The sequence below is a fragment of the Sus scrofa genome, chromosome 4 (genome assembly GCF_000003025.6).
Source record: "Sus scrofa isolate TJ Tabasco breed Duroc chromosome 4, Sscrofa11.1, whole genome shotgun sequence".
In the NCBI taxonomy this organism is placed as follows: Eukaryota; Metazoa; Chordata; class Mammalia; order Artiodactyla; family Suidae; genus Sus; species Sus scrofa.
Window position 1 is genome coordinate 56,803,606 of NC_010446.5, and position 22,411 is coordinate 56,826,016.

At 41.8% G+C, this 22,411-nt stretch overlaps 1 long non-coding RNA gene across 3 annotated transcripts in view; it reads left to right on the plus strand.

Moving 5' to 3' along the window:
• Window positions 1-22,411, plus strand: part of LOC106510039 — a 108,534-nt gene that overhangs the window by 75,591 nt on the left and 10,532 nt on the right. Inside the window, exons 5-6 of one of the 3 annotated variants that reach the window (XR_002343239.1) lie at window positions 5,294-5,352; window positions 8,338-8,603. This is a non-coding gene — a long non-coding RNA (uncharacterized LOC106510039). Of the gene's footprint in view, window positions 1-5,293; window positions 5,353-6,349; window positions 7,159-8,337; window positions 10,584-22,411 lie in introns of those variants that run through there. The other 2 variants (XR_002343238.1, XR_002343240.1) reach the window with 2 other exon arrangements.

Below are 22,411 nucleotides of genomic sequence, written 5' to 3' on the forward strand. Positions count from 1 at the left end.
CCAGATGAGGTGATCTCTAAAGACCAGGTTCTTACCGTCTCCACTCGGTAGCTTTCAGCAAAGTAGGATCTGAAGCTTGGCCAGAAATGTCAAGACCCCAAATTCATCTTACATACATCTTGGTTTTCAGAAATCAAGGAAAAAAATAGATTTTTACTGAGGGGCTACTATTTCCCAGATACTATGCCATGGGAACTAAAATATATACACTACTGCACATAAAACAGATAACCAATAAGGACTGACTGTATAGCACAAGGAACTATCCTCAGTATCTTGTAATAACTTACAATGGAAAAGAATCTGAAAAAAAAAAGAGAGATAAATACATAGGTAGAACTGAGTCACCTTGCGGCACACCTGAAACTAACACAGTACTGTAAATCAACTCTGTTTCAATAAAAATTTATTTTTTTATTATTTAGTGAATTTATTACATTTACAGTTGTACAATGCTTTTTTTTTTTAAATCACCATCACAAAATGTTTAATTATGCTGAAATCTTTCCAGGAAAGTAAAGGTGATCAAAAGGTTTTACAATGGAAAAGGGGATGTCTCAAATACAAAGCAAAGAAAGTGATTAAATATATTTAGTCCTCAGCAAGTAGAAGGAAAAGATTTTAATGATCACTCAGAAATAAATTAGAAAATCTTTTTCAATATGTTTTCATGCCAAGAAAATATTTAGCATTTTGTGCTATGGATTTGCCATAAAAAAACTAACTAGTAATTCAAAATAAAAAAAAATTAATAACAAATAATAATACTCAGAAGTTTGCTATTCTCTGAACTAGCAGTTCTGTTTTTGTCTGACTTTAGTATTAGAGTATGCGGTATACTAGAAAAAAATTGCCTTATCAATAGATGGAATATTATATAACCACAAATAATATTACCACCTTATGGAGTAAAAACTCCTTTCAAAGAAATTTTCTATTCAATTTTTTTGTTTTGTTTTTGTTTTTTTATTTTTTTATTTTTTTATTACTCAGTGAATTTATTACATTTATAGTTGTACAATGATCATCACAATCCAATTTTATAGGATTTCCATCCCACAACCCCAGCGCATCCCCCACTCCCCAAATTATCTCCTTTGGAGGTGATAAGTTTTTCAAAGTCTGTGAGTTAGTACCTGTTCTGCAAAGAAGTTCATTGTGTCCTTTTTTCAGATTCCACATGTAAGTGATAACATTTGATGTTGGTGTCTCATTGTATGACTGACTTCACTTAGCATGATAATCCCCAGGTCTATCGATGTTGCTTTTAGCCGTTATTTCATTGCTTTTAATGGCTGAGTAATAGTCCATTGTGTATATGTACCACCTCTTCTTGATCCACTCCTCTGTCCATGGACATTTAGGTTGTTTCCATGTCTTGGCTATTGCAAATAGTGCTGCAGTAAACATTGGAGTACATGTATCTTTTTGAGTCATGGTTTTCTCTGGATAGATGCCCAGGAGTGGGATTGCTGGATCAAATGGTAATTCTATTTTTAGTCTTCTGAGGAAACTCCATACTGTTTTCCACAGTGGTTTTTACCAATTTACAATCCCACCAACAGTGTACTAGGGTTCCTTTTTCTCCACACCCTCTCCAGCCTTATTGTTTGTAGACTTTTTGGTGATGGCCATTCTGGCTGGTGTAAGGTGCTACCTCATAGTGGTATTGATTTGCATTTCTCTAAGAATGAGTGATGTTGAACATCTTTTCATGTGTTCTTTGGCCATCTGTATGTCTTCTTTGGAGAATTTTCTGTTTAGACCTTCTGCCCATTTTTTTGATGGGGTTGTTTTTTTGATGGGGTTGTTTTTTTTTTTTTTTTTTTTTTTTTTTTTTTTTTTGTATTGAACGGTAGGAGGTGTTTATAAATTTTGGAGATTAATCCCTTGTCAGTTGATTCATTTGCAAAGATTTTCTCCCATTCTGTGGGTTGTCTTTTCATTTTGTTTAGGGTTTCCTTTGCTGTGCATAAAATTTTAAGTTTAATTAGGTCCCATTTGTTTATTTTTGGTTTTACTGTCATTATTCTAAGAGGTGGATCTGAGAAGATGTTGCCATCATTTATGTTGGAGAGTGTTTGGCCTATGTTTTCCCCTAAGGGTTTTATAGTGTCTGGTCTTATATCTAGGTCTTTAATCCACTTTGAGTTTATTTTGGTGTATGGTGTTAGGGAGTGTTCTAATTTCATTCTTTTCCTTGTGGCTGTCCAGTTTTCCCAGCACCACTTATTGAACAAGCTGTCTTTTCTCCATTGTATATTCTTGCCTCCTTTGTCATAGATTAATTGACTGTAGTTGCGTGGGTTTAATTCTGGGCTTTCTATCCTGTTCCACTGATCTATATTTCTGTCTTCTTTGTGCCAGTACCATATGGTTTTGATGACTGTTGCTTTGAAATATAGTCTGAAGTCCGGGAGCCTGATTCCTCCAGCTACATTTTTCTTTTGCAGGCTATCTTTGGCTATTCTGGGTCTTTTATGCTTCCAAACAAATTTTAAAATATTTTGTTGAAGTTCTGGGAAAAATGTCCTTGGTAATTTGATAGGGATTGCATTGAATTTGTAGATTGCCTTGGGTAGTATAGTCATTTTGATAATATTGACTCAAAAAAAAAATAAACAAAACAAATGAAATTTTACATAGTTTTCAAATTCTTCTGGAATATTTTCTTTCTTTTCCTTTTTTTTTTTTTTCAATGGCCAGCATATGGAAGTCCCTGGGCCAGGGGTTGAATCAGAGCTGTAGCTGCAGGCCTACGGCAGAGGCACATCAACACTGAATCTGAGCCACATCTGAGACCTACACCACGACTCATGGCAATGCCAGAACCTTAACCCACTGAGCGAGGCCAGGGATCAAACCTGAATCCTCACAGATGCTATGTTGGTTCCTTAACCCACTAAGCCACAATGGGAACTCTGAATATTTTCAAAATACATTCATCAATTAAAGTTAAAAGTCTATATATGCAACTTATCTCTTACTGGAAAATCACAAAACTTTCCCAGGGCAGAGGGTAGATTGTGCTCACTATTTTACTCCATTTGCCCTGTGGAATATCTGCCATAGGCCAATAAATAATTATTGAATGAATGAGCAAGTACAAGGATGAACCTATTTTGCAGAGAGCAATCAGAAAGTCTTACCCCTTTGGAGTTCCCATCGTGGTACAGTGGGAATTAATCCAACTAGGAACCATGAGATTTTGGGTTCGATCCCTGGGCAGTGGGTTAAGGATCCAGCATTGTGGTGAGCTGTGGTATAGGTTGCAGATGCGGCTTGGATCCCATGTTGCTGTGGCTGTGGCGTAGGCTAGTGGCTGTACCTCCAATTGGACCCCTAGCCTGGGAACCTCCATATGCCTTGGGTGTGGCCCTAAAAAGAAAAAAAAATAGTCTTACCCCTTAAAATGGAAGCAGATCACCTTGGACACAATACATGAAGGTATAGACATATCTCATTTTGCCTGCAAGGTGACTTTGTATGCAGAATACTAAAAACAATGAGAGAGAAATTAAGAAGAGGATGTGGAAAAAACTTGAAAAGCTATATTTTGTTTTTCTAATGTTTAATTGTTTCTATTCAGACTGGGGAAATGAAAAGCTCTTGCTAGTTGACACTTCAACACCAATGAAAATAATACTTACCCTTTATAGAGATCTCAATGAACAAGTACTCTGATTTTTTTTTTCATTATAGCTCTCAGGTCTATTTGATAGCCAAACATAGTCTCTACCTTCTCCTCTTTCTCAGCATGCATATGTGCTTGGTAAATGTCAATGTACCTGGGGTCTTTGGTGTAGGGGAGTTAACATTTCCTTTTTAAATTGGGAGTGAAAATAACTAGTCAAAATATAGTGCTGTTGGTGAAACAGAACTTGAAAAAATGAACCAGTTTTGAGGACAGGAATCATGCACTTGAATTGCTGCTTAAGAAAAGATCATTTCTGTTGAGAAGTTTCTTATAGCAAGTGCTATGAAGGGAAAATCATGCCCTTCTTAGACTGGAATATAGACTTAAAGCTATGGATAACCATCTTTCTTGTGAAATACAAGGATTTATGTACTTAGAGACAGAGGGTTGGTACAGATGCTATCTTAAGACTCCTTTCAGATCTGGTGTGGTCAGAGTTCATAGAAATTAAAGTTATATGAAAAGTTAGCTGCTCCTTATTTTCAGTTTAATATCTGCTTGCCCCTATATCTTTAGCCTAATAGCTGAAACTGGTAGAGCCTGGAGAAGGCAATGTAATAGGGAAGAAACTTTGTATTCCATTATATGTATATCTCTAAAGGGATGTTGCCTATTAAACTTAAATTATACATAATGGCTCATCTCTAGGAGCCCTGCCTCCCAGGTATGACTGTTAAGGGGAAATACCTTTGTTTAGCTCACAGGAAACATTCTGACCAGGGCCACCTTCGAATGACTGCAGGAATGAGGAAATTGACACATCCCCTTCAGAGGCTAATTGGACCAAGGAAATGTTTGACTTTATTTCCTCCCCTTTTAGTATAAAAGATGTCTGATCCTAATTCAGGCAATATGGTTCTTTGGGACATGAGTCCACCTCTTCTCGGTCTGCTGGCTTTCTGGATAAAGTCACTATTCCTTGTCCCAACAACTTGTCTCTCAGTTTACTGCCCTGTTGTGCTGTGAGCAATATGCGTTCAGACTTGGTAACAGCAATAATCATCAGGCTCAGAGCTCTTCAAGTTTATCTCACTGCCTGCTCCACAGGTTATAGTACGTATCCCAGTGATGTTGTTCCAAGGATTGGTCCATGCTTCCTTCCTCTTTCCTCCCTTATTCTTCCCTTCCCTACTTATTCACTAACTCATTTGCTCATTTAACATTGACTGAGCCTCTCCTGTAGCCTCATAGAGGCCCCCATCTGGTAGGATGGAACCCATGGGTAAGCACTCTGAGTCCAAGATGCATTATGGGTTTAGAGTTATGCACAGTTTTTAGTTGAGCAGGGCAGAGGAGCACCCAACCACAGGTAGTCAGGGGTAAGGAGATTTTCCCAGAAAAAGAGAGCTTGAGCTGATCTTTGATGAGCGCAAGAGAAGTTTGCCGGGAACAAGAGATGGTAAATCTCTCCAGGCTGATGGAACACTATGTGGGAAGGTATGGAGGGGATGGGGGGAAGACAGGCAAGAGAAATTGTAGCAGATGTTGAGAATGGATATAATCCTGCTTGGCCGTGTATGGAGCCATGATGTGATGGGAGATGAGATCAGATATGAATAAGATTTGCTAACATTCATTGCATCTGCTATTTTCTAGGTGTTTTTCTAACAGCTTTCTTTGTTGACTTTAGTTCATCATTACAACGGCCACATGAGGTGGGTATTAATAGGTCTTCTATTTTACAGATTCACAGGGAGATCAAGTGTCTTGCCCAAGAGCACACAGCTACAGAGAAGCCAGGATTCACCCTAGAAAATTTGACACCAAAGCTCATGGTCTTAATGGCTGTGCCAAGGTGTTGATCTGATGGCCTCAAGTTTGCCTTGACAAGTGACCAGGGAGCCTCTTTCCTACCTGTTGGTTCAGGTTAGAGTAGAACTTACCACAAGTGTGGATAGTTTTCTTATACCCATTTTTCCTTCCCTAAACCAAAGGGAGTAAAGTTGCTTATGCTGTTTTAATATCAGAATTTCAACTCTAAGGGTAGGAACTATACCTGTTTGATTCATCAATGCATATTCAGTACCAGACATGGCACCTGGTACCCGGTAAATACACACTAATGACTTATGAAATAAACAATGAACTCATTAATTTTTACCTATTAATCTTATTAGGAAAAAGTGAATTCAGACTTCTTCAGGGTTATGTTTACTTTCTCACTTGACATGTAAATTAATTTAACAAAAGCAATTCATTCCACTAAAATCTTGTCACGTAGCATATACACAGTTGGAAATCTGTGGAGTAGTCAACCCCAAGACAAAATTTACAGAGATGAGCTTCTTCCAGAATTATTATTCAATGGATTGTGGTGTGTGTGTTTGTGTTCCACTTTTATTATTGTATTTTATTTATTTAATATGTGTATTCTTCAATTTGCCGACTATTCAAGTATCCTACTCCTCTTCCAGTTAAATAAATCAAAATGAGGGTCCTGTGTGCCTATGATTTTCATAGAATCTATGCTGTTTCTTTTGATAATCATCAAAGGTTAACTGCATTAGACTTGGGGGCTCCTAAGAATTGGGTAAGTAATACAATTAGGTTATACCAAGGCCCAGGGATGGAATTTGTCCAGTGACATGAATGCATTGATTGCTTCCTCTATATTTCAGTGTCTTAAATGAAGTGGATCTTTCCTTTGCATAGGAGAAATAGAGAAGTGTGCTTTCTGTCTGGTCATCAAGGCAGGCAAGGCCTTATGGACTCTGTCCGTCAACACTGATAATCTGTGACACCAGGAGGCGAGGAGGATCTCCAGCTGTTCCACCTACGCTGGATCCTAAGCGCCATCACCCTCTCAGGAAGCTAAGGAAGCCCAAACAGAGCAAGAGGAGTGCCTTGGACAAATAATCTTCTACTCACATGGAGTTTTAGAAATTGAGTATCCATGTATTTTGAACTTCTAGAGACCTTGATTTTCTGGGTTTCTTCCTTGTAGCACAGAAAATACATGTTTTGAATAGTTAAGTTGTCATAGTTTCTCTAGAAAAGCCTTCATCAAAAAGAGCCAAATTAAAAAAAAATATCAAAACTAGAACAAGATGACAGTAATTGTTTTAGATGAAATAAATATTTTTCTTTGATTTCTTAAGTATATTTGTGATTTCAATAGTATTCGATGCATTTTATCCAATTATGAAGAACATAAATGATTATAACTAACACAATTTAATGTACTTCACAGTTTACAAATACACACATTTCTCTTACAAGATTTATATTTGTTCATTTGGCTCTCATAAGCCCTTTTGGAAATGGGGAGTGGTATCAATATTCTGTTTTCATAAATGAGGAGACCGACACTCAGGCAAGATACCAGCTAAAGGGATTTGTCTTAGGCCACCTCATGAAAAATAGAGTAGTCAAAACTCGAACCCAGTTCAGATGCTTTTTTGTTTTTGTTTTTGTCTCTTGTCCTTTTAGGGTTGCACCCACGGCATATGGAGGTTCCCAGGCTAGGGGACAAATCTGAGCTGTAGCTGCCAGCCTACGCCATAGCCACAGCAATGCCAGATCCAAGCCGAGTCTGCGACATACACCACACACCTCTCACAGCAACTCCAGATCCTTAACCCACTGAGAGAGGCCAGGGATCCAACCCACGAGCTCATGGTTCTTAGTCGGATTCGTTTCCTCTGCACCACTACAGGAACTCTGAACCCAGTTCAGGTTCTAAAACACATCCACTGCCGATATATTCTGTGGATAAATCGATTGAAGTAGGGAGGTTATTATTGAGTATCCATCAGGGGTTAGGTAATTTCAAACACGCTACTTCATCTACAACCTGCAGGGTAGGGAGTATTATCAAAGATAAAGAAACTAAGGTTCAGGGAGTTCCCGTTGTGGTGCAGTATCCATGAGGATGTGGGATTGATCCCTGGCCTCACTCAGTGGGTTAAGGATCTGGTGTTGCCTGAAGCTGTAGTATAGGTCACAGATGTGGCTCGGATTCTGCGTTGCTGTGGCTGTGGTGTAGCTGCAACTTTGATTAGACCCTGAGCCTGGAAACTTCCATATACCTTGGGTGTGGCCCTAAAGATAAAAAGCAAAATAAAAAAAATTAAAAAAAGGAAAGAGGGAGTTCCCGTCGTGGCGCAGTGGTTAACGAATCCGACTAGGAACCATGAGGTTGCGGGTTCGGTCCCTGCCCTTGCTCAGTGGGTTAACGATCCAGCGTTGCCGTGAGCTGTGGTGTAGGTTGCAGACGCGGCTCGGATCCCGCGTTGCTGTGGCTCTGGCGTAGGCCGGTGGCTACAGCTCCGATTCAACCCCTAGCCTGGGAACCTCCATATGCCGTGGGAGCGGCCCAAGAAATAGCAACAACAGCAACAACAACAACAACAGACAAAAAGACAAAAAAGACAAAAAAAAAAAAAAAAAAAAAGGAAAGAAACAAACAAACTACAGTTCAGAGAGAACCAATGACTTATTAGATGCTTAGTAAATGACTGAGTCCTGTTGGAAAATAATAGATAACTCCAGGGAAGAGAGGTATTATTTCACTGTCAGGTTGCTGATGTTTCTTGAGAATGCAAAACCAGGCAGACTAGCTCACAAAAGGAGGCTTATTTGTAAAAGGAGAGGTTGTTGTTGTTGTTCTATTTTGAGAGCTATTTTCTTTTCCTTTTCAGCAAGTCTTTATCGGGAACCGTATCTTTGCTCTGTCACCTGCAAAAGGACTTGAGAACAATGAAAACTACCTCTGCAGGATATTGATTCTGATGGAACAAAATGTTGATTAAGCAGAACAGTGACTTTTTTTTAACTGGAGGAGCTCCAGATCTTTCCTTAGTCCCGTCTCTCCAGGGAAATGAGCTTTAGCCTCAACAATCTGCAGAAAACTCGAGTCAGAGGGAAGATTTATGATGGGACGTGATGGGCGGAAGACAGCTATCTGGTAGGCCATCTCGAAGCTCATCTTTGTGTTATTAGAGAAACACTCTCTCTCTTGACAGGATATAGTCTGGTTATCACACCATCGTCTCAAGTTTCATTCCCCTTCTGCTTACAAATGCCCCAAATATACAGAGATGCATTTCACGAAGACAGCCTTTTGAGAGGCAGTTTATCCCAGCTGTTGCAGTCGATCTTAAACACCTACCTTTTCACGCTGGTGTGGAGTTTACATGTCGATAAGCGTTATAAAAAACGGGGGTGGGGGGCAGGGCGACGTTGGAAATCTCAGCAAGGGTAAAGCACCAAGGCTGCCTGTGGGAATTGAAGTCAGAAAAAAGAAAGAGCGCAGAAAGCTTGATGTTCCAGTAATGACACCCCCCCACCCCCCCTCCCGCGCCCTGGCCCACAGGAGACCCGCACTGCCTGGGGGCTGGGGGCTGACCCCAAACACCAGGGGCTGTAAACACTTTTCTAGTCACATAAACAGGATGGATTCCTTGCCTGCCACTTAGGTGTTTTCCTGTTAAGGGCCGGTGGCAAAACAGAAGTGATTAGATGTAGGTAGAAAGCAGGAGAACCAGACGTGGAAGGTCTCAGGCTTCCCTCAGGAACTCTCTGTCCAGGCGTTGTGCACGTCCTACAGTGATAAATCCTCAGCGCCTGATGTTGCCGCTATCATTTGCGCTCCCAGTTGGCCCAGTGGGATTTGTTGGTCAATGACCCGTGAGCTTTCTCTCACTCCTGGGTCTGTACGCATAGAGAGCAGAAAGCTCTTGGGGAGCTGCTGAGATTAAGTCCCTGAAGACTTTCAAAGTGGGGGGTTGGGGAGTTAGAATTGAGTGTTAAATGGGGAAAATGGGAGTTCCCACTCTAGGACAGCAGAAAGGAATCTGACTAGTATCCATGAGGATGAGGTTTCGATTCCTGGCCTTGCTCAGTGGGTTAAAGATCCGGTGTTGCCCTGACCTGTGATGCAGGTCCCAGATGCTGCTGGGATCCGGTGTTGCTGTGGCTGTGATGTAGGCAGGCAGCTGTAGCTCTGATTCAACCCCTTACCTTGGAACTTCCAGGTGGCACGGGTGTGGCCCTAAAAAGCAAAAGAAACAAACAAACAAATAAGGAAAACAGGAGACTTGGGTCCAGAGCCTTGCCAGGGTCCCATTTTAGCAGAGGGGGGCGGGGTGGGGGGGTTGTTGGAGAGGAAATAAACCTGGGACTCCAAGCCCACAGGATGAACGGTCGTGTTTGAAGTTGGGACTGGTGAGCTCAGGAAGCTGGCTGCATCGGGTTCCCATTAGCTCAGGCAGCGGCACAGTGGGTTCACACCATCGACATGGTAACAATTAAGCCTTCTGCTACTGGTCCTTCCCTGGGGGTGAGGCTCTTTTGTTCCTCACCCATGTGACTGCAAGTCGCCCTGGTTTCCTTATGGCTCGATTTCCTGCAGATTCCCATTACTTAGCATCTAATCTTCTGAGACCTCTTATTAGACCACACAAATGGCAGCAATTGTCTCCAGCACATAGACCCTGTCCCAGACCTGCAATGCGCCTAGGAGAAATGCTGTGTCTCTCTGAAATGTGAGAGTTACTTGCAATGTAAATAGTCAGATTACCAAAAATCAGAGTTCATTCAATATTAAGGGAAAATAAATTAATTATACATGCATACTCTGAAGCATGCTAAATTATTCCTCCCCTACCCCTTGTATTTTAAAGTATGGTTTAGAACAATTATCTCCACCTTCAGTGATGAGAGAGGGAAGGAAGGAACAAATGACTGTAATATGTAGGGGAAAGCTAAAAAGATAGAAAGTTCTGATTTTTTTCAAGGAAGAAGAATACATCTCTATAGAGACAAAGCCAAATCATAGAAAATGTGATTTGGGCTGAACTTTGAAAAATAGGTAGAATTTGGGAGTTTCCATCACGGCTCAGGAGTTTCCGTTGTGGCTCAGTGGAAATGAATCTGACTAGCATCCATGAGGACGCAGGTTTGATTCCTGGCTTTGATCAGTAGATTAAGGATCTGGCGTTTCTGTGAGCTCTGGTGTAGGTTGAAGGCTTGGCTTGATCCTGTGTTGTTGTGGCTGTGGCGTAGGCCATCAGGTACAGCTCTGATTCAACCCCTAGCCTGGGGGGTGTGGTCTAAAAAGACAAAAAAAAAAAAAAAAAAAAAAAAAAAAAGGTAGAATTTGAATAGTTGGAAGTTGGTGGGAAGAAGAAAAGGACACATTAAGAGAAGGAACAAAAGCTTAAACCCTGAAAGATGCTGTGGGAAGTAAAAGTGTATGTAGTTGCCCTGGATATCCCTGGCGATTGGTTCCCGGAGCCCCTGTGGATTCTCAAATCCATGGATGCTCAAGCCCCTTATATAAAATGGCAAAGGACCATGAATACTGTTGGCCCTCCCCTGTATCCGAAGTTGGTTCAATCCTTGGATGCAACATCCCCCTGCCCCACCACAACACTAACCCCTTGGATATGGAGGGCCGACTGTATAAGGCATAGTTCCTACCTTCAAGAGGCAGGTTTCACAGACTCTCAGACATAGAGAACAGACTCGTGGTTGCCAAGGGGAGGGGGAGGGAAGAACTGGGAGTTTGGGACAAGCAGATGCAACTTTTTGTTATAAAATGGATAAGCAAGGTCCTATTATATTGTATAGGAACTATATTCAATATCTTGAAATAAATCATAATGGAAAAGAATATGAAAAAGAATATATGTGTATAACTGAAGCATTTTGCTGTACACCAGAAATTAATACAACATTGTAAAGCAACTTCAATTAAAAAAATAAAAACACAGGAGTTCCTTTTGTGGCTCAGCGGAAGTGAATCTGACTAGCATCCATGAGGTTGTGGGTTTGATCCCTGGCCTCGCTCAGTGGGTTAAGAATTCAGCGTTGCCGTGAGCTGTGGTGTAGGTTGCAGAGGCGGCTCAGATCTGGTGTTGCTGTGGCTATGTTGTAGGCCAGTGGCTACAGCGCCAATTTGACCCCTAACCTGGGAACCTCCATATGCCACAGGTGGGGCCCTAAAAAGACAAAAAAAAAAAAAAAAAACAAAAAAAACAAAACCCAAACAAAACAAGAAGTTCCCGTTGTGACTTAGTGAATTAAGGAGCTGACACAGTCTCTGTAAGAATGAGAGTTTGATCCCTGGCCTTGCTCAGTGGGTTAAGGATCTGTTGTTGCTGCAAGTGTGGCATAGGTCATAGATGTGGCTCAGATCTGGTGTTGCTGTGGCTGTGGCGTAAGGACTTCCACATGCTGTGGGTGTGGCCATACCAAGAAACAAAACAAAACAAACAAAAAAACCTTCAATTAAAAAAACTAAAAATCTGGAGTTCCCGTAATGGTGCAGTGGAAATGAATCTGGCTAGGAACCATGAGGTTGCGGGTTTGATCCCTGGCTTCTCGCAGTGGTTTAAAGATCTGGTGTTGTCATGAGCTGTGGTGTAGGTTGCAGAGATGGCTTGGATCTGCTGTGGCTGTGGCTGTTGTGTAGGTGGGCAGCTGTAGCTCTGATTAGACCCCTAGCCTGGGTACCTTCGTATGCCTTGGGTGCGGCCCTAAAAAGACCAAAAAAAAAAAAAAAAAAAAAAAAAACCCTTAAAATCGGGTCACGATGGTCATTGTACCACTATCAAAGTAATAAAATTCATTGAGTGATTAAAAAAAAGAGAAAAAAGGCAAGTTTCTATTCAGTTAAAGAAATAAAAGAAAACACAAGTAAGAAATAATTTAGAGGACAATGTTAAGATATGGTAGGGGTGGATGACTTCAGATATAGGTATTCTTTAATTGGGGTATGTAAATGATTCATGCTATTTCAAATAAGGGTGTTGTCAAAGTTCAAAGAAATAGCTGGGCCCATCTTGAGGAGGAGTGGGATATAGTTAGATGCTCAGAGCTGAAGGGAGGGCATTAATAGGAAGGAAAAATGAACAAGAGTGAGGTTCAGGCCGACCAGGTGTTGGAGACCACTGGTTCTCAACCCTCAGCCTGCATCAAATCATCCAGAAGACATGTTCAAATACAGGTCCCTGAGCTCCACACCTAAGCTGCTGACTTCGTAGATCTGGTATAATGTACGAAGGGTTGCATTTCTAGCAGGTTCCCTGGTGATGCCGGTGCTCCTGGTCCAAGAAGTCATCCTTTGAGAAGTACTACTGTAGACAGATCAGCATGCCTGGCACACAGGCACTTATCTGGGGAAAATATTGGGAAATCAGACCATCCAGAGAATCCACCCAAAAGGTATTAAGAAATGAGTATGGTATAAACGCTATTTTCCTTACTGATGCTTGTCCATCAGAATAGAACAATAGAACAATAAACATTCTTGGTTTTTTTTTTTTCTATTCCCAAATGGCTTCTTGGTTTAGAATGAATAATTGTCAAAGAAGAAAATAATGCCTTTGTGCCTCCAGTAGAAACTACTATGGTTAAAGCTGGATAGCATTTCCTAAAAGACAGTTTCCATGATATGTCTACAGCAAGCATATTTTTAGAATAGCTTTGCCCCTACCAGGAAGTGTGGTATTTTATGGGATGAATGTTACAGAGCTTTACATACTGGATGAATATTGTCACAGCCAACCCTCCTTAGAATCCAAGTATTAAAAGCTACTTAGCAAAACCATGCATTTTTATTGCTTTTCTCAAAGATTAATATCATTTAGTGTCTCAAATATATTATAAACATTTAAAAATCTCCATTTCATGATCTTTTTCCTTTTGCATATTTAAATTAAATTTTATCACCATTGTTTACCCTTATTTTTACAGAAAAAATGTAATCTAGGTTAATGTGAAAAAAGACTTTACATTTTAAAATGTTAAAAAAAATTTCTTCATTCTTAAATAACACAATATGGTAAGTCAACTATACTCCAATAAAATTTAAAAGAGGAGAAGCAAAGATCCCTAAAGAGAAGGGAAAAAAAATCATAATCTTCTTTCTATTGCATGGAGTTAGTTATGAGTTTCTCCTGAATTTTGTTGGCTTGCTCCAGGTGGAAACGATTTCCTGTATACTTAATAAAAAGTCTCTCTTCCATATATTTAAAGGTGAAATTCAGGGAGTTCCAGTCGTGGTGCAGTGGTTACCAAATCCAACTAGGAACCATGAGGTTGCGGGTTCAATCCCTGGCCTTGCTCAGTGGGTTAAGAATCCGGCATTGTCGTGAGCTGTGGTGTAGGTTGCAGACACAGCTTGGATCCTGCGTTGCTGTGGCTCTGGCATAGGCCGGAGGCTACAGCTCTGATTAGACCCCTAGCCTGGGAACCTCCATATGCCTTGGAAGTGGCCCTAGAAAAGGCAAAAAGACAAAAAAAAAAAAAAAGTCAAATTCAGGTTATAATATGCTATACTCTGCAGATGGAAATGTATAGTGTACGTTCCAATATTTCTTTCAATCATTTGATAATTTAAGAGTTGTGTGGTATATAAATGACAGTAATTAGATAACATCACAATACAGTTAATAGCATGATTCATATTTATGAGGTACTAATGTTATACGAACACCGAAAATACAGAATGATTATACTGTTCTGATTTTGAATTGAACAAATAGACAAAATAACTAGGAGGGGAATTTATTTCATAAATTAGTGAACCAATTTATGTTTTCTTATGATTTAAAACGTGAAGGATAGCTAATGTATATGCACTTTTAAGGTATTTTTGTTGGAAAAAAATGACACACATTCGCGTAATTAAGGGTTTAAAATGCTCATTGAGGAGTTCCCATTGTGGCTCATTGGGTTAAGAACCTGACATAATGTCCGTGAGGATGTGGGTTCGATCCCTGGCCTCACTCAGTGGGTTAAGGATCCAGCATTGCCTCAAGCTGTGGCATAGGTCACAGATGCAGCTCGGATCCAGTGCTGTCGTGGCCGTGGCGTAGGCCGGCAGCAGCAGCTCAGATTTGACCCTTAGCCCAGGAACTTCCATATGCCACAGGTGTGCCCTTAAAAAGAAACAAAAATAATAAAGTGTTCATTTATCCCTAAAGCTTAGAAAGGGGGATTTTGCAGTGCAGAAAAGAGAGAGGTAGGGAAATATTGCATGTGTTCAGAGCTTAAGGGGACCTTTGAGGGACCTGCCAAGGAGTCCACAGTGACTAAATGACAGGGTAAGACCAAGATCCTGGATTTGTCAGAATTCCTGACTCCTTGACCAGGACTCTCTTTGTACTGTGCTAAGGAGGCCCCCCACCTTTTTTTTTAGGGCCGCACCCTTGGCATATGGAGGTACCCAGGCTAGGGGTCGAATCGGAGCTGTAGCCACTGCCCTACACCACAGCAACAGCAACACCAGATCTGAGCTGTGTCTGCAGCCTACACCACAGCTGGATCCTTAACCCACTGAGAGAGGCCAGGGATCGAACTTACATCCTTAATGATACTAGTCAGATTCTTTTCCTCTGAGCCATAACAGGATCTCCAGGAGCACTTTTTAAAGAAGAGAAATAGTTTTAAAAATTTATCTTAGTTTTATTACCTTCTGGCATTTATTACCCACCCTCCTGCACTTTTAGCAACTTGGTAAAACAGTATCTTGAATGAAAATGAGTTAAATACAAGAAAGAATATTTTATTTGTCTTCTAAATCAATAGTAAGGATGTAATTTTAAAGTTGTTTTCCTTGGTCAGGTGTATTTTTCCGTGAAGAATAGGTATTAAATTGGGATCATGTTTCCATTCACAAATTACCTGTGTACACACATTTGTGTGTTACTGCTGGTGCATTTGTACATTATGCTTGTTAGCTGTAGACATAGCATCTTCCAGCACAATACAAAACGTTGTCAATGCCAGGTGTCACTTTGGAGAAAGGAGACTAGATAGTAAACAAATTCAGCAGTTAATTCATTTAAAAGATTTTCCTTTCTCATGCTTACCCTGGGAGAATGATCTTTGAGAGTACTCCCAAAGCTATATTAGAATTCCTCCAGTGTTTGTCCTCAAGTTCCTCGTTCAATTCCTCCAAGAGATTTGGTCTCATTGTTATTATTATTATTTTAATGTTTAAATTTAAATTTTAGTTTAGTTTTTAGGGCTGCTCCTGCAGCATGTAGAAGGTCCCAGCCTATGCCACAGCAATGCTAGATCCGAGCCATGACTGCAACCTACACTGCAGCTCAAGGCAGATCCCTTAACCCACTGGGCGAGGCCAGGGATGAAACCCGAGTCCTCATGGATACTAGTTGGGTTTATTTCTGCTGAGCCACAGTGGGAACTCCTGGTCTCATTATTTTATTATCACTTTGTTCCTAGCTAAAAATATAATACTCATTCTGGTCAATGACCTCATTTATCAAACAATGCTTATATAAGTTGGGGTTCCTTCTAAAAAAATTCAAAGCCACCAAAGTCAAACCCATGCAGACAGAATGATGACATGGTAAACTGGAGGAGATATAAAGGGAAGTGCCAGAGTTCCCATCATGGCTTAGTGGTTAATGAACCCAACTAGTATCCTGAGGATTCAGGTTCGACCCCTGGCCTCACTCAGTAGGTTAAGGATCTGGTGTTGCTGTGAGCTGTGGTGTAGGTCGCAGACTTGGCTGGGATCCTGCATTGCTATAGCTGTTGTGTAGGCCAGCGGCTACAGCTCTGATTTAACCCCTAGCCTGGAAACCTCCATATGCTGCAAGTGCAACCCAAAAAGATAAATAAATAAAATAAAATAAAGGGAAGTGCCAAGAGGAGATAAAAATGCTGTGGATAACAGCAGCATCCCTGGAATAAATGTGACCTTCTGAGGAGTCTGTGTTCACTGCCCAAGTTCTGGTATTTGTGGAAAATCGTGCACTTTGTGCCATCAGCACCCACCTTGTCTTCTCAGCAGAGGCCTAAGTGTGTCACCAGAACAAAATCCCGTCCAGGCAACATTTGCTTAGACGTCTCCATTTTATTTATTTATCTTTATTTAACTTTATTTTTTTGGCCACTCATGGCATGTGGAACTTCCCAGGCCAGGTATTGAACCCTCAATGCAGCAGTGACAATGCTGGATCCTTAACCCACTGAGCTACCAGGGAACTCATAGAAGTCTCAATTTAAAATATCTGTATAATGAAAATAAAGGAGAAATACCCAGCGAGTGATGGACAGGGGATATTGGGGTAGGATAATTTTTAGTTCTAGGAACTCTCCTGGTTTCTTGTGCCTTTACTTTCTTCTGACTCTCCTCACTTCCCTAGGGTGTGTCCCCTGCTCAATCACACACGTCCTCTCCTCCCCACCTCAGTTCTCTGATTCCCTTGACCTTGCCCCATACTGACCCCACCCTGATCCATTGACCACCTGCTCTCTCCAGCCCTGCACTTCACTGCAGAGGCCACCTGGACAGACTGCTGGTTGACTACCAAGCTGCCTTTTTCTTGTACTCAGCATCTCTCCAATGCCCCAAACTTCACACCTCTCCTTATGTCTCCCATCCCAGTTCCTCCACTTGTCTTGTGCTCCTCATAAAAAAATATATCTAGATATAATAAAAGAAATTTGGGGGTTCCCGTTGTGGTGCATTGGAAATGAATCTGACCAGGATCCATGAAGATGTGGGTTTGATCCCTGGCATTGCTCAGTGGGTTAAGGATCCAGCTTTGCTGTGAGCTGGGGTGCAGGTTGACAATGTGCCTTCAATCTGGCATTGCTGTGGCTGTGGAGTAGGCTGGCAGCTACAGCTCTGATTGGACTCCTAGTCTGAGAACTTCCATATGTCGCGGATGTGGCCCTAAAAAGCAAAAAAATAAATAAAATAAAAATAAATGAAATTTGAAAGAAAGAAAGGAAGAAAAAAAGAAAAAGAGAAGCAAAGAAAAAGGAAGGAGGAGGGAGAGAGAGAGAGCTAGAGCACAAGACCAGGGCTGGGGTTCATCACTTCAGGTGCATCCTCATCTTCAAATCTCTTCCTTTCAGCTCTCCTTCACTTTCATTTCAGAGCAAACTGTGTCCCTATTTCCTTCCAAGGCTGTCCTCAAAGCCCTCATGCTCCCCCACCATGAGCAGGCTTACACTTTATCTCAGGCTTCTACTCTCCTTATGGAAATCTCTTGGTCAACTATCTCTTTTCTCCTATCTTCCCGATCTCCCTTTGACCTACAGTTTCTAGTCTTTCCTCTCTTCAAAAATAAAAACAGCTCCCTCCACTCTTCCTTCCTTCTCAGGTACTGCTGAAACCTGTTCTTCTCTTCTACCCACAGGTCTCAAAAGAGGAGGCCCCACTTCCCTTCACATACTCTTCACAGAGCCTGGGGCTGCACCTGCCCTGCTCCTTGATCAGATTTTACCTCAGTTACAAGGTCACTGAAGGAGAAGGACTGCTGGGTGTGCAATGGTTCTACCCCTTACCAGCTGTGTGGCCTTGGACAAGTTACTTTACCTTTTTGGGCCTCAGCTTCCTCACCTGAGAAAATGGAACAGTAATACATTTGCTCCTTGATAAACTTATGCGGGTTTTTTTTTTTTTTTTCTTTTCAGGACTGCACTTGTGGTGTATGGGAGTTCACAGGCTAGGGATCAAATCAGAGCTGCAGCTGCTGAACACCACAGCCACAGCAACACTGGATCCTTAATCCACTGAGCGAGGCCAGGAATCGAACCTGCATCCTCATGGATATTACTTGGGCTCAATTCCGCTGATACACAGCAGGAACTCCTGAACTTATGTTTATTAATGCAATCGGGATAGAATGATCATTTGGTTATAGAGCCTGGTAGAGATAATACTTAAGGCGGACAAAGAGAATGACCTAATATAATAGAAGAAATGTGATTTATGCTGGGCCATCCTCTACAAGGTGCCTGTCTGCCACCTGATACCAAGGAAGTCCTTGTGAGTCACACTGGTCCTGCTTCGTAATCAACTTCTTCCTTAGGTCTTTCCCCAACCGTCCGCTCTGCTTTGGAAATGGCTTCTCTATCCTTGGTGCCCAGGGTTTAACCTTAGGGCTAGTCAGCGTGGTTCACACTTGCCCTCCCTCGTGGTGCAGTTAGTTATGAATGTGCCCATCTCCTCTCCAACGCTGTGAAGCCATGCACACAGGGGCTGTGTTTTACTTGTTGTATTAGTTTCTTGGAGCTGCTATAACAAAGGAGCACTGGCCCGGTGATTCAAGAAACAGAAATTTACCTTCTCACAATTCTAGAGGCTGAACGTCTGAGATCAGGGCATCCAAATGACTGGTTTCTGCTGAGGCCTCTCTCAGCTTGCAGATGGCCATGTGTCTTCACCTGGTCTCCTTCTGAAGGTGTCTGTGTCCTGCTCGCTTCTCGTAAGGACACCAGTCATACTGTATTAGGGCCCAACCTAATGACCTCATTTGAACTTTACGTCTTTAAAGCCTCTGTCTCCAAATACAGTCATATCCTGGAGTCCTAAAGATTAGAACTTCAACACATGAATTTTGGTGGGGTCACAATTCAGGCCATAATACTTATCTTTGACACCCCAAAGGATCTAACACAATGCCTGTCACCCTTGTGTCATGAATGAAACAATGTGAGACGAAACCAGGGAAGGGGAAACAAGGCAGGATATAGAGAAAAACAATTCCTAAAACCTGTTTCTGATAGGATCTCTGGTAAATCGTGGAGAAAGCAAGGAAGGTTAGTCATCACTTCCAATGTTTTCCTTTCAATAACATGTCCTCACACTACAGGATTATTGGGTTTCATTCTTCTGGCAAAATGATACCCCTGGGAAGGATGACGTAATAGAAAGACAAAATGGAGCAAGACAGATTCTGCTTTGGTTACTCACTTACTGTGAAGCCTTTGGGGCTTAGCTCGTAGTGAATACCCATTAGCTATTGAGGGTTTTATTATTGCCATCAGCATCATCACCCCCACCAACAGCATCATTCACCATCATCTCCATCATTGCCGTTATCACCATCATCATTGTCACCATCACCATCATCACCATGATCATCACTGACTCTAAGCTCTATGAGGACAGGATTCCTTTGTACCCTGTTCAAGTTTGAGGTCTGCGATTCCAGACTTCACACGGTGCTTTGCAAAAAGTAGAAGCTCGGTATATTTGTTCAAAAAAGGAAGATACTTCACTTCCAAGGGTCTCTTTTCTCACCTCTGAAAAGAACTAGTATTTATTGAGCACTTACTAGGGATCCGGCCTCGTGCATGTGTTTTACACGGATCCCTTTGAATTCACATCTTTCAGGGGAGAAAACAGGCACAGAGAGGTAAGGAACTAGTCAAAGTCACACAGCAAACAGTCGGCAGAGCTCGGATTCTGTTGGACTCAAACCTGAAATACAAACCAACGTGATATGGTGCTTTCTTTCCTATCTAGAAAGAGGGTGAAAAATTCCACCTTCACAGGCAGAGCATTAAACAGGAATTTGCAAAGTGCTTGGTCTGTAGCTCCCAACCCATCACCTTGCTCTGCACAATTCACCTCACCATGCAGACAAGGTCTTTGCCATCTATCTCCCAACAAAAAACTGCCCATGTCCTCCATGAACCCAAACCTCCTGCAGCCACTGCCCTCTTTTTCGGCTTCCCTTCAGAGCACAATGACTCTGTTCCCCAGCGATGTCTCTACTTCATTCTCTCGTCCCCCATTTCTGTCTTGAACCCACTTAAATTAGGCTCTTCTGCCTCTTCTTTCTTCTGAAACTGCTCTTAGCAAGATAACCAGATACAGCTGATGAGCGAATCCACCCTTCTTTTCTCTGTCTCATTTTCTCCAACCTCTCCGCACCATTTAGCAGGGCTAATGACTCTCTTTCTTAACACACCCATCTCTTCTCAGAGCTTCCTGCCTTTTGTTTCACTTCCCCAGATGCTCCTCCATTGTCCCATGTGCTGGCTCCCTCACCTCCATTTGATAGCTAAACACTGAAGTATCCTTCTTTATCTACATCCTCTGGCCAGGAAATCATGTCCAGAGCCATGACTTAAACGCTGTGTGTATGTCGATGGTTCCAAATTTCTGTCTCCATTCCTGAATTCTCCATGGCGTTTCAGATGCATGTATCTACTCCCATATGACACTGCCACTTGCAAACTCTAATGTGCATCTCTAACTTAACATAAAACACAATTCTTGATGGAGTTCCTGCTGTGGCTCAGCAGGCTAAGAACCCGACATAGTGTCTATGAGGATGCGGGTTTGATCCCCTGCCTCACTCAGTGGGTTAAGGATCTGGCATTGCCACAAGCTGCAGTGTGGGTTGTAGCTGCTCTGACGTAGACCAGAGCTGCAGTGTGGGTTGTAGCTGCTCTGACGTAGACCTAGCCCAGGAATTTCCATAGGCCACAGGTGCAGCTATAATAAGGAAAAAAAAATATATATATATATATATCCCCCACGATTCTTAATTCTGCATTCCCTTTTCTTTCCCCTTTCAGGCCTTTCACATTCTTTCCCACTCAAGTAATGGCTCCAGGGTGAAAAAATCTAAATCACTCTTAATTCCTTATTTTCTCTTACGCAACTTTCTATTCAGCAACAAGTCCCACTGAAGGCACTACCTCTAAAATGTATTTCAAATCCATCTATCTCAAGTTTCTCTTTGGAAGTGAAATAAAATACAGAGTTCTTGACAAGGATGTCTGTGATCCAGCCCCCGCCTGCCTCCAGGACCCCCAGTATGACCGTAGTCTCCCCTGTTCATGGTGCTTCATACCCCCTGGAATCCATTCCTTGGACACAGTAGACTTACTTCTGCCTCAGGGCCTTTGCACTTGCTATTTTTTCCTTTTGGAATTCTTTCTCCCAGATCTTCCCATGACTGGCTCCTTCTTAATTCAGGTCTCAGCTAAATGTTATCTTCTCAGAGCAGATTTCCACGAGCACCTTGGAAATTTCCTCAAGCTTCATGTTCTTCTAATAATTAGGAAAGTGTTTGGCTGTGAATAAGAATAAACCTAACACATGCCTAAAACAATAGGTCTGTGTGTCATATATTAAGACATGCAGGGGATTTAAGTTCAGACTGTGCAAAGCTCAATGATGTCATTAGGGACTCAGGCTCTTTCTCACTTTCTGTTCTGCCAGCCTGAACTTCTTGACTTTCTTCCTTGTGGTTATCACTTTAAGGTCAGAAGACAGCTGCTGAGCCTCTGGGTGTTATGTCTGTATCCCAAACAAGGAGAAGGGAGAGTTCAAAGGATCAAAGTCTGTTTTTATGTGGCTCTGCATTTCTTGGGCAGGGAAGTCTTCCTCAGGGTATTCTGCTCGGAGTCTTGAGTCTTATCACTCTTCCTCGCAGTAAGAGATGTTGGGGATGCAAATATTTTATCTTTGCAGCAGGTACACTAGAGACTGCAAAGGAGGAGGAGGATGTGAACAATCTGGGGCAGCTAATCCCAGTCACTCTTTTTTTCTTTTTTTTCTTTTTAGGGCCGCACCCATGGCATATGGAAGTTCCCAGGCTAGGGGTCAAATCCGAACTGCAGCTGCCGGCCTACACCACAGCCACAGCATTATGGGATCTGAGCCACATCTGTGACCTACACCGCAGCTCAAAAGCAACACGGATCCTTAACCCACTGTGTGAGGCCAGGGATCAAACCTGCATCCTCATGGATACTTGTTGGGTTCTTGATCCACTGAGCCACAATGGGAACTCCTCCCAGTCACATTTTGTCATATTACCCTGCTTACTTTTTGTCATAGAATTTATGATTAGCTGAAATTACGTTGCTATTTATCAGTTTTCTTACTTACGGTATGCTCTTGTTTATAATGAGCGCACAAGTATAGTGAACTTACCTCTTCTTCTTTTTTTTCTTTTTAGGGCTGCACCTTCAGTGTGTGGA